This window comes from Antechinus flavipes, chromosome 5, assembly GCF_016432865.1.
Source record: "Antechinus flavipes isolate AdamAnt ecotype Samford, QLD, Australia chromosome 5, AdamAnt_v2, whole genome shotgun sequence".
NCBI lineage: Eukaryota > Metazoa > Chordata > Mammalia > Dasyuromorphia > Dasyuridae > Antechinus > Antechinus flavipes.
In genome coordinates, this window is record NC_067402.1 from 293,524,089 (window position 1) to 293,534,508 (window position 10,420).

The window sequence follows — 10,420 nt, forward strand, 5'->3', positions numbered from 1 at the left end:
ATATATGAACCGAGAATTAAAAAAAAAAAAACAAAAAAAAAAACAGGTTAGCTTTCTAAGAGGCAAAGGAACTGGAGGCCAAATTGCCACCATTCACCCAATTATGGAAAAAGTGAGGTAACTTCAAAAAAATCGACTTCTGCTTCCCTGATTATATTACAGCCTTTGACCATGTGGATAACAACAAAAAGTGGCAAGCCCTCAAAGAGATGGGAGTATCAGATCATCTTATCCGTCTCCTAAGGAATCTATAAACAGGCTATGAAACAACAGAGCCAAACATGGAACAATCGATGGGTTTAAGACGGGGAAAAGAGCTCGACAAGAATTTATTTAACTTATGTGCAGAGTACATCATGAAGAATGCTAGCTGGATGAAACAACAGCTGGAACGAAGGGAGCCAGAAGAATTATCAACAATCTCAGATGTGCAGAGATACCACTCTGATGGCAGAAAGTGAAGAGGCATTAAAAAGCCTCTTGATGAGGGTGAAAGAGCAAAGTATAAAAGCTGGAATGAAGTTTAACATCAAGAAAACTAAGATCTTGGCAACTCATCTCATCACCTTCTGGCAAATAGGAGAAAAAACGGAAGCAGAGTCAGATTTTTATACTCTTGGGCTCAAAGATCACTGTGGTCAGTTGACTGCAACTATGAAATCAAAAGACGCCCCTCCAAAGGGAAATCTAGGCAGCAAACAAAAATTCAGAGATATCACCTTGCCAACAAAGTATAAGTTGAAGCTGTGGTTTTTCTAGTAGCAATGTGCAGGTACAAGAGGTGGACTATAAGGAAATTGAATAAGTCTATACTTCAAGAAATTAATTTAGACTATTCATTGGACTTTTATGGAAATGTTTGTATAACCACAGGTGGTGTCTTCACTGTGTGTAGGGATAAGGAAGAGAACCTGGAACTGAAAAATTTTAAAAACAAATGTAAAAAAAAAAAATTGTGTTTTAAATGTAACTAGAGAAAAAAACATTAAATAAATAAATCAAATACAGACTATTTGTTGGGTAATGAGGTGAAACAGTGGTTAGAGTGCTGATCCTGGAATAAGAAAGACTCATCTTCCCAAGTTCAAATCCAAATTCAGATACTTCCTAGCAGTGTGAACCTGGACAAATCACTTAACCTGTCTGCCTCAGTTTCCTCACGGTAAATGAGCTGGAGAAGGAAATGGCAAAACTCTAGTATCTCTGTCAAAGAAACTCCAAATAAGGCTCTGCAGAGTCAGATGTGATTGAAACCAGTGAACAACAACAAATTCATTGGAAAGACAAATACTGAAAATGAAGCTTAAATACAATACCACAAAATGAGAAAGGGCTCACTAAAAAAGATCCTGATATTAGGAAAGACTGAAGGCAAAAGGGAGGGATTTAATAGGTGGATTGTGGGATAGAAGCAACAGAGTTCAGGAGGTAGTAGAGGACGGAAGGCCTGGCTCGGCCGCAGTATCACGAAGGGCCAGAATGAACATTTCCACCCATCAGGCCCGGACTTCAGTGCTGGCGATACAAAAAAGGGCAAAAGACATCCCTGACCTCAAAAAGCTTATAGTATAACAGAGGAAACAACACAGACACACAAAGCAGGTAATATACTGGACAAACAGGGAAGCCCTGGGAGGAGGGGTTGGGGAAGGCTTCCTTAGAAGCAGGATTTCATCTGGGACTCCAAGGAAGCCAGGAAGGTCAGCAGGTGGAGAGGAGAGTCTTCCAGGCCTGGGAGAAGGCCCAGAACAGAGAGGGAGGGCCTTGTCCCTGGAGCAAGGAGGACGGGTGTCCGAAGCCTGGAGAAGTAGGAGCCGGATTATGGAGGGCCCTGAACACCAGACCGGATTTTGTATTTGTTCTTGGGAGTAACAAGGAGCCACTAGAATTTACTGTGTAGGCGCAAAAGAGTCACACCTGAACTTTAGGAAAATCACTTTAGCGGCCAAATGGAGAATGGACTGGAGCAGGGAGAGACTTGAGTGGGGAGTACCTGACAATGGAGGATGGACTGAAGTGGGGAGAGACTTAAGGGGGGCCGACTCTTCCGAAACCACCTGGCATGAGGGGAAGAGGGGAAGTATTAGAGAAGGGAGAGAGTCTCAGATGCTACAAAGGAAAAACCACAGGCCTTGGTCACACTCCAGGACTGGTTCCATTCCTGTCCCCAGCACGCTCCTAAAGGAATCCAAGGGAACTTCCCAAATATGGCCTCAGATGTGCTCTTAAACCTCCTCAAGGAGCCCCATCATCAGTGTGCTTTTCCTCCCAAAAAGGGACTTTTTCTCTCTGGCCACCCCAGCTTCCCATTCAGGCCCCATGGTTCCTCCAAGGAGCTTTAGTTAATCACACTCCCTCCCCCCCAATTCTAGAACTGTCTGCTCCACACAATTAGTACATTATAACGTACACTTCTAGTCTCTAATTGTACACTGCACAATTCAGTAATTTATATCTGTATATAATGCCTACAAGGGACCGTTTCATGCCTAGAACATTAGTCCTTAAGGTGGAACCTCATTTTCACAAAAATAAACAATTCTTAATCAGCTTATAACTTACTTGGGCCAAACTAATTAGGCCAGATAAGAATGAGGGCAGGGCCAAGCACCATTAGGACTTATAAGGGGGGCAGCAAGGTCAGCACAGGGAGGGAATCACCGGGCCAAGAGAAAAGTGATGTTCTCAAGCAAGGCCCAAGTACCAAATACCCAAAGATCAGAGGAGACAGGAAACGGTTTCAAAAGGGGAACTAAGAGGCCTAAGGGGCATTATTGATCCCAGGCAAATTGGCCCATTTGTGTGACTGGGATCAAGCTTCCGCTCCAGACCAGACTGGGTCCTGGCTTTGGCCAGGGAGGCCTCAGGGAGAGCTGTTGACACCTGCCGAGCCCACCATCCCTCTCCTGGGCACAACCACCAAGAGATGGAAGAAGACAACAGAATACCACATACAGAACGTTCTTATCAGCTTTTTCTAAGAAAATGAAGCTCACGCCGGGGCCTATCAGTGAGGAATCAGCTGGAATCAGCTGACCATCCCACTTGGAAGGGCTGAGGCTGGGGCGCTTCGTGACAGAACATGGGAGACCATTGCCCCAAAGAGGAAAATGGAGAGAGACAATTCCAGGGCAAATTGCAACACCCAATCTGGGGCTCAGCAAAGTTCCTCAAGAATCTCCTTGGGGAGGTAGGGAGCCCCCAATTAGGGTGCTGCATACCCAGCTTCAAACACTTTCTCTTTGATTTCTCCTCCCCTCCACCCTTCCCCAAGCAGCACCCTGGGAAATGACAGTGGGACAGAAACCAAAAAGCCCTAATTAATCCTTCTTCTTAAGGGCGGGGAGCTCCCTCTAGAGTCTCCTTTCTGAAGCTGCCTGCTCTCTCACACATCCAAGCAGGAAGGGAAGGAATCTCAGAGCCTTGGGAGAATTGGGAAGGCTGGCCAGGAAGGAGCAGGGTGCTGACCGCTGGGGGGTCTCACTCATCCCTCCTCTGGATTCTGAGGGCTCTCTGCCCCCCTGCAGGCAGCAGCCCGGACCTTCTTTGTTCTCTCTGCACATGGTTCTAGAGAGCAGGTCTCCTTGGGAGAGGGACAATGGATTACGGCCACGTCTCCGACACGTCCCTGGGTTTGCCGGTCCATCCTGAGGGAGGCCAGTGTCTCCCAGTTTCAATGAGAAGCTCTTCACCTTCCCCCGCTCAGTGCTGGGTACAAAGGGCTCTGCAAACCCTTGAAATCTACGACTAAGAAGCTTCCCTTAACAGTGCAGCCAAAGGATGAGGGGTCAAGGGCCCCCCAAAACTCTTCACATTGTCACATTTGTATACAATCTCTCCTCACGTGTGCGGCAGCTCAACCAAGGCCTTGTCCTCCCACACACTTCAAAGTTTATTTTTTAAAAACAGGTTACTGGGGCAGTGGATAGAGTTCCGGCCTGGAGGTAGCAGGACCTGGATTCAAATCCGGCCTCAGACACTTAACACTTACTAGCTGTGTGACCCTGGGAAAGTCGTGTAACCCCAACTGCTTCACCAAAAATCAGGCTATATTTCTCTATCAAATCCTGACCACGTATACACAGGTAGGGGCAATAATGAATTTATCCTGGAGCCTTACTGATGGCCTGCCAACTTGTGAAAAGTGCCTTCCTTCTCATTCATTCTTAGGAGAGCAGGCTTTCTGAGAGCACAGGGGCACTGGGGGAAGTCCAGGGAGGCAGAACACAAATCCAGACGCAGACACTCCCCCGTCTCAGTCTGTAAACTGTAAAATGGGTCTTGTAACAGCACCTTTCTCCCAGAGTTACTGTGAGGTCCAACGAGGGGAGTCATGAAGTGTTTGGCAGAGTGCTAGCAGGTCGGCCCAGCTTCCCAAAGCAGGCTCCCGCCATCAGTGCTCCCTCACAACTATCCAAGGAGTCCCAAGCAGGCCTGGAGGCCTGATGAATGTGGATGGAAACAGATGTACCCCTTCATATTCCCTAACCTCTAACTGAAATTTCGCTTTTCTTTCCTTTAAAAGTTTTTCTTCAAAAGCAAAGCCAAACAATTGTCAATGTTGTAAAATTATCCATGCATATAACTTATAAATAAAAAGCTATTAAAAAAAAAAAAAGCCAAAAACTGAGCCCTGATCCTGAAAAAGGCTGTGTTCAGCACAATCCAAGGTGTGAGCCCTGCTTTCCAGGACCTGGGGGTCACACTGAGAATTCATCTTCGCTCCCTATCCCAAGTTATCTCTAGAACCCGGGTCTGCTTTTGTTTTGTTGAAGCTGGGAAGACAATCTCCCCAACTATGATGACACATAAGCTGTAAACAAAAAGTTCAGGAAATAAGCCTCCTCACATGGATGGCAGGCCTGCTTCTATGTCATCAGTAGGCCATCATCCTGCCTTCGGAGTCATCATCAAGGGCCAGAAACTTTTGCTTTATAAAAGTATCCTGCTCCGGGACATCATCCCAGAGAGATCTTTCCCAAAATAGGGCAAGGGGAGAACTAAACACATAACCCTAAACCTAGTACTTGGCTGCTCATCAATTATGGCCAGGGGGTAAAAAGGAACAAGCTAAAACAATCTTTGAAACCATAAAAAATGAAATAAAATTCATCCAACGAGATCACAAGCACACACACAAAAAAAGTTAATAACTTAAAAAAATTCAAAACTGAAAAAGCCAACAAATTTGTCCCCTGCTGGAGGAAGCCAGGAGTTTCATTCAAAGATCTAATTTGATACCCAGCTGACAACGATCGTCTTCAGGAAGTTTTACCTGGTCTAGCCCAAACAGACAAGGAGACATCCTCCAATTTCAATGGCCTCTCTTAGGGAGTTCTGTCATAATCCTTCTCTTCTCCAATGAATTGACTCCCATATTCCCAAAGGGGTGAGTGCTGGTACTGCCTGGGAACATTACAGTCATGCCAAGTAAGCTGGCACCTTTGTCTTGGCAGCCCCTGAGCCAACAGAGAGCCCTGTCCATAACAGACAGTTAATGCATGTTTCTGGAGTTGAATTTATCTCTTTCACTCATCAGCCTTAAGAACAGACATTCCAAATAACGACAATATGGAAACCCAAGTGCCAATTTTCTCCTTAGCAAGGAGTACACCTATGTTTTCTGTTCAACCAAGGTTTACCTAGCCTCTGACCCTTTGGGGCAAGTTCCCCAAGTTCTCAGCATCCCCAGGTGATCCCTAATGACAAAGAAGGTCTGGGCTTCTTCCCGTGGAAGTTCCCATATCTCAAAGGTCCCTAGACTAGTAAAATCCCAGTTTTACGCTTGCATTTGCTTTTTTTTGGTGAATACCTACACAAAAAGTGGGTTAGTTCCTTGGATTATGTCTTTTCACACCAAATCCTTGACAAATGTTAAAGCAATCTCCCCAGACACACTTTGGGGCAGTTTTCTGGCTGCCTTTTCTACACGCCCAAACTGGGACAGTGAAAGTCTACGGGCTCGGTCCGAGAGCCCAGTAAATCAGAGCCTTTGGACACAAAGAAGGCAGGGTTCGCCAGCCCCTGGTCGGCCTAGTTCAAACTGGTAGATCGCATTCTTTCCTAGTGATGTTAATGCAAACGAGGGCCTTGTTTACGGGCAGAGAAGCAGCGACCTGCCTCTGCCCCTTCCTTCCTTCTAGCCCAGGGCCGACACACGGCCGCCCCCTGGCCCGGGAGCAGCCTGCCTCCTGTGTGGTGGGGACCATGGAAGGCCCACAGCCCGAATGGGAGGGGTCAGGCCAGGAACCCTTTCCTGAAGCCTGATAAGGCTACCTTAGTAACAAAATGCATTCCAGAGCAAGCAAACAGTCCAAGGGAAGGTCATCCGGTCCCTGTTCTGCCCTGGGCATGTTCTGGGTCAAATACCAGGATTCTGGATTGTGCTGTCAGTTCTTCTCCCAGCTCCCCAAAAGGAGGTGTCCCTGTACCCCCCAGTGACCACACCGAGGCTTAGGGACCCCCAGGGTCTTGCCAAGTTTCTTCCACTTCAACCACACAAGCCGGCTGGTAGAGTAACTGAACCTCTATCAGAGCACACCAGCTCCTGGGCCTAGCCAAATAAGGATAGACTTAAATTATCTCTCATCTAGTCTGAAGGCTTCAAACCCAACACTGTGGTTTAAGACAGAACAGCAGAGTAAGAGCCATGGCCTGCCCAAGAAATGGACTGGCAATGCCCAGTGGGGCCCAGCCTCACCAGGCACTCCCAGACTGATAGCCAGGCAGCAGGGGTTGAGCCATCTTGAAGAGAAGCCATTTCCTCAACATGGGAGGAGGCCCTGGAGCACATCAGGGAGTAAAACATCCAGGACCATCAGCCCTAGGCCTCTCCACCTGCTGCTATGTTCTGATTGTGCACCAGATCCTGTGTGAGATGGAATGAGGGGAATGAGGATCTCACAGAATCTGCAAAAAAGGAAGAGCTCAGGGAGCCACGGGAGGGAGAGGGAGTGGCAGAGGGGAAGGATGCTGCTGGCAACACTAGGAGCCTTGAAAAATCCACTGAAAGAAGAAAGTCACAGACGTGAGGCTTTTGAGTGGAAGGGGAAATGGTGGTAGGTATACTCAAAAACCCAAGAATAAGTATAAATGCAGCATCAACGATTTCTATAGGTGACCACACCAACAGGTTTTTCCTGCCTGCTCTATAGTGTTTGGCAAGCATCACAACGAAACTTTAAAAGATTCTGCTCTTTGTTTAGTTGAGCTCCCCAAGGAGAGTAAAATATGGTACAACAGCAGTCCCAGAGGGTAGCTTCCTAAAACTAAAATGCTCTAAAAACTAGGTTATTCAGTGTGAATGAAAAGATTAAAAGGAAGATAACTCCAAGTGAAAAACCAATAATGGTCTAATGAGGAAAGAGAAATAGACCCTATTCCTTTCTGCAAAGATCAGAAGTCTACCAGGGCAGAATACTGTGTACATTATTACCAAGTGTAATTATCAAGTATTTTTGATTGTTTTTCTTTGTCACGAGGGAGGCTTTGATTCTGGAGGAAGTATTACATACAGAAATGACTGTGACAAAAATAAATGAAAACCAACAATAACTTTCTTCACAGGATATTTATCCATCTCATTCTGAAAAGGGGCTGGTAGAGCAACCTGAAGCATAACTACTTTGCTACACAAGGAAATCAGGAAGCACATGGGCTCATGGGCTCTGCCAGCTTCAGGGGTCAGAGTCTATGCCATTTCGAAAACTTGAGCAGCTTCCTCCCAGGGGCCCAGAAGCCGTCTGAACAGTAGTGCTTCCCACCTGGCAATGCCCATGATCCAGCTCTAAAACCTTCACCAGCACCAGGAAAGATAAAAAGATAAGAGAAATACAACTGAGAAATGAAGAGAAAGAAAGCACTTACTCATCATCTTCTCCCTGGTCCTCGACTTCATTTCCCACACTTTTCTTCACTTTTCCAACCATATGTCCAAACAGGATCTGAAAAACAGGGGTTAAGTCAGGCTTTGGGGGGGGGGGGTATTAGGAGGGAACTAAGAGTTTCCCACCTTAAAGGATTCCATCTTTTTGTTATTTGCTTGCTTTTTTTTTTTTTTTCTCCTGTGGTCTTTTCCCTTCTGATCTGATTTTTCTTGTTCAGCATAAGAAACATGGAACCATGTTTGGAAGAATTGCACATGTTTAACCTAAACTCTATGTGATTGCTTGCTGTCTTGGGGAGGAGGGAAGGAAGAAGGGAGAAAAATTTGGAACAGCAAGTTTTGCAAAAACGAATACTGAAAACTATCTTTGCATGAATTAGGGAAAATAAATACTATTAAAAGAATTTTCATCTGCCTTTTGGAGGGACAATCTCCTCCCTAGTTTATATATGGAACTCAATTCTGCTAGCCTCATCATTTCCTTGAAATTTTAAAAGAGAGCGTTTCTTTTTTATGGGAATCCGGCGTATCTGTTTTTGCACAGCCCAACGCACTCGCTAACTACATACACCGAGTGAGGTCACAGTACAGAATGGAGGTCTCACAGCCCAAAACACGAGCCACTTAATTCAGGTATTAACTAGTACAAATGGGGGTGGCAGGAAGGATGACTGCTAAAGGTCGTTTAAAGTCAGTTTCCAGCGCTCTTCAGCAATTGACAAAGTACATAAAATTACAGCTAGCACAGCAAACTAATACCGAAACAATGACTTTTTTTTTGACTTCTGAAATACTGTTAATGTTTGTGACTCTGGATGTCATTCAAGTCTGGGGGGGGGGGGGGTACAGATTAGTACAAGACTATAATCTGGCAGCTATTTGTTTAAAGGACTTGTTGAAATACCCCACGCGTAATTTCGGTACACCTGTGCCCCAGAAAGCCTCCCCACACCATAAAATCCCTTTGAGCCGCTTTTCTCTTTTCACTCCGTGCAAGGAAGTGAAATTTGGCTCAGACGCCTCGCAGGCTGCCCCCGCGGTGTCACCGTGACCCATTTGGAAAGCTCCGGAGCACCAATATTTATTTATTTCCGGAGGCCGGCAGGTCGGAGCGGGCCGGATGGCGGGCACCGGGCACCGGGCCGGATGGCAGGCGGCGAGCACCGGGCCGGCCCACCGTGCTCCGCTTCCTCCCATTCAATACGAACCCTGGTTTCCTTTCTCCCCGCGGGGCCGGGGGAGGGGGGCTCGGGCAGCAGCCGCGGCGCCCCGGGGATGCACGCCCGACGGGCGCCCCGAGTGATGCAAGCACGGGCTCGGGCGGCCACACTCACGCCCGCCCGCCCGCCCCGATCACCGCGATCGCGTCCACCCCCCCACCCCAGGGAGACAGCGGGCAAGTTGGGCCGAGCCCGGGTCGGACCGTGCTCGGCGGGACGGTCGGCGGGCTCGCGACACCCCCCCAACACGGACGCCTCCCCCCGCGGCCCGGGGCAGCTGTCAAGGCGCGGGGCCGCGTGGCGGCCCAGCCGGGCCGGGCCGGGTCGGGGCCGAGGCCGCAGACAATGGGGGCCCCGGGCCCCGGGGGCGGGCGCTTCCTGGCCGCCAGGCATGGGGGGGGCAGCTCCCCGCCCCCCGCCGTGCCGCCCCCTCTGCCCCCCGCACTCACCTCCTCGGCTCTCCCGGCCCCGGCCTCGGCCCGGCGGCCCGGCTGCAGGAGGCGGAGGCGGAGGAGGAGCAGCCGGATCCGGATCCCGGTCCCCATTCATTAGCGGCCGCTTTGTCTCGGCCCCCTCCCCCTCCCCCTCCCCGCTCCCTCCCTCCTCCTCCTCCTCCTCCTCCTCCCCCGCCCAGCTCCGGCGGCCAACCACGGTGGGGGAGGGCGGGGGAGGAGGGAGGCAGGGAGCGCGCACGCCCTGGCACGTCCGGACGGGGGAGGGAGCCAGCCACCGCTGGGAGCGCGCACGCCCTAGCCGGGACGAAAGAGATCGGGGCGAGAGCGCGCACGCCCCAGCGGGGGATGGGGGTTGGGGGGGAACTGAAGGCTACGAGAGGCGGAGTTCGAGGGGGAACACGGGCGGGGGCGCGCTCAGGGCCTCAAGATGGCCGCTGTCCGCCTCCTCCCGGGGACTCCGCGCGGCCCGACCCCGCCCCGTGACGGAGGCGGCCCGGAAGTGCCTGCTTCGTGCCATGGTGGGGCCGAGAGGGACATGGGGAAAACCTGTCTCTCAGTGCAGGCCGCGGCCGTTTGGGGGATCGCCTGGAAACGCTAACGCTAACGTGAATGACGTACATGTCGTCAGGTCGCCCCACGCATACTCCCACCCCCGCCCTTTCCGTGATAGAGAATGACGGGAAGAGGCGTCTGTAAAGGGCCGGCGTGACGCCATGCGATGCCTCCGACCCCCGCGACGTGCGCATGCGCTTTCCTCGCCCTACTACACTCGAAGGGGTAAAAGTAAAACGGCCGGCGCGAGACATCAGTGAACGGCTGCCCCGCCCACGTCCGGGGGTCAGCCTTCAAGGCGGAGGCGG

At 49.9% G+C, this 10,420-nt stretch overlaps 1 protein-coding gene across 2 annotated transcripts in view; it reads right to left on the bottom strand.

Moving 5' to 3' along the window:
* Window positions 1–9,681, bottom strand: part of ZBED4 (zinc finger BED-type containing 4) — a 35,887-nt gene extending 26,206 nt beyond the window's left edge. For both annotated transcript variants that reach the window (XM_051962695.1, XM_051962697.1), the window contains exons 1-2: window positions 9,555–9,681; window positions 7,867–7,943 (exon numbers count right to left, since the gene is read on the bottom strand). The gene's annotated coding sequence lies outside the window, so the exon portion shown is untranslated. The remainder of the gene's footprint in view (window positions 1–7,866; window positions 7,944–9,554) is intronic.
* Window positions 9,682–10,420: the final 739 nt, after the last annotated feature.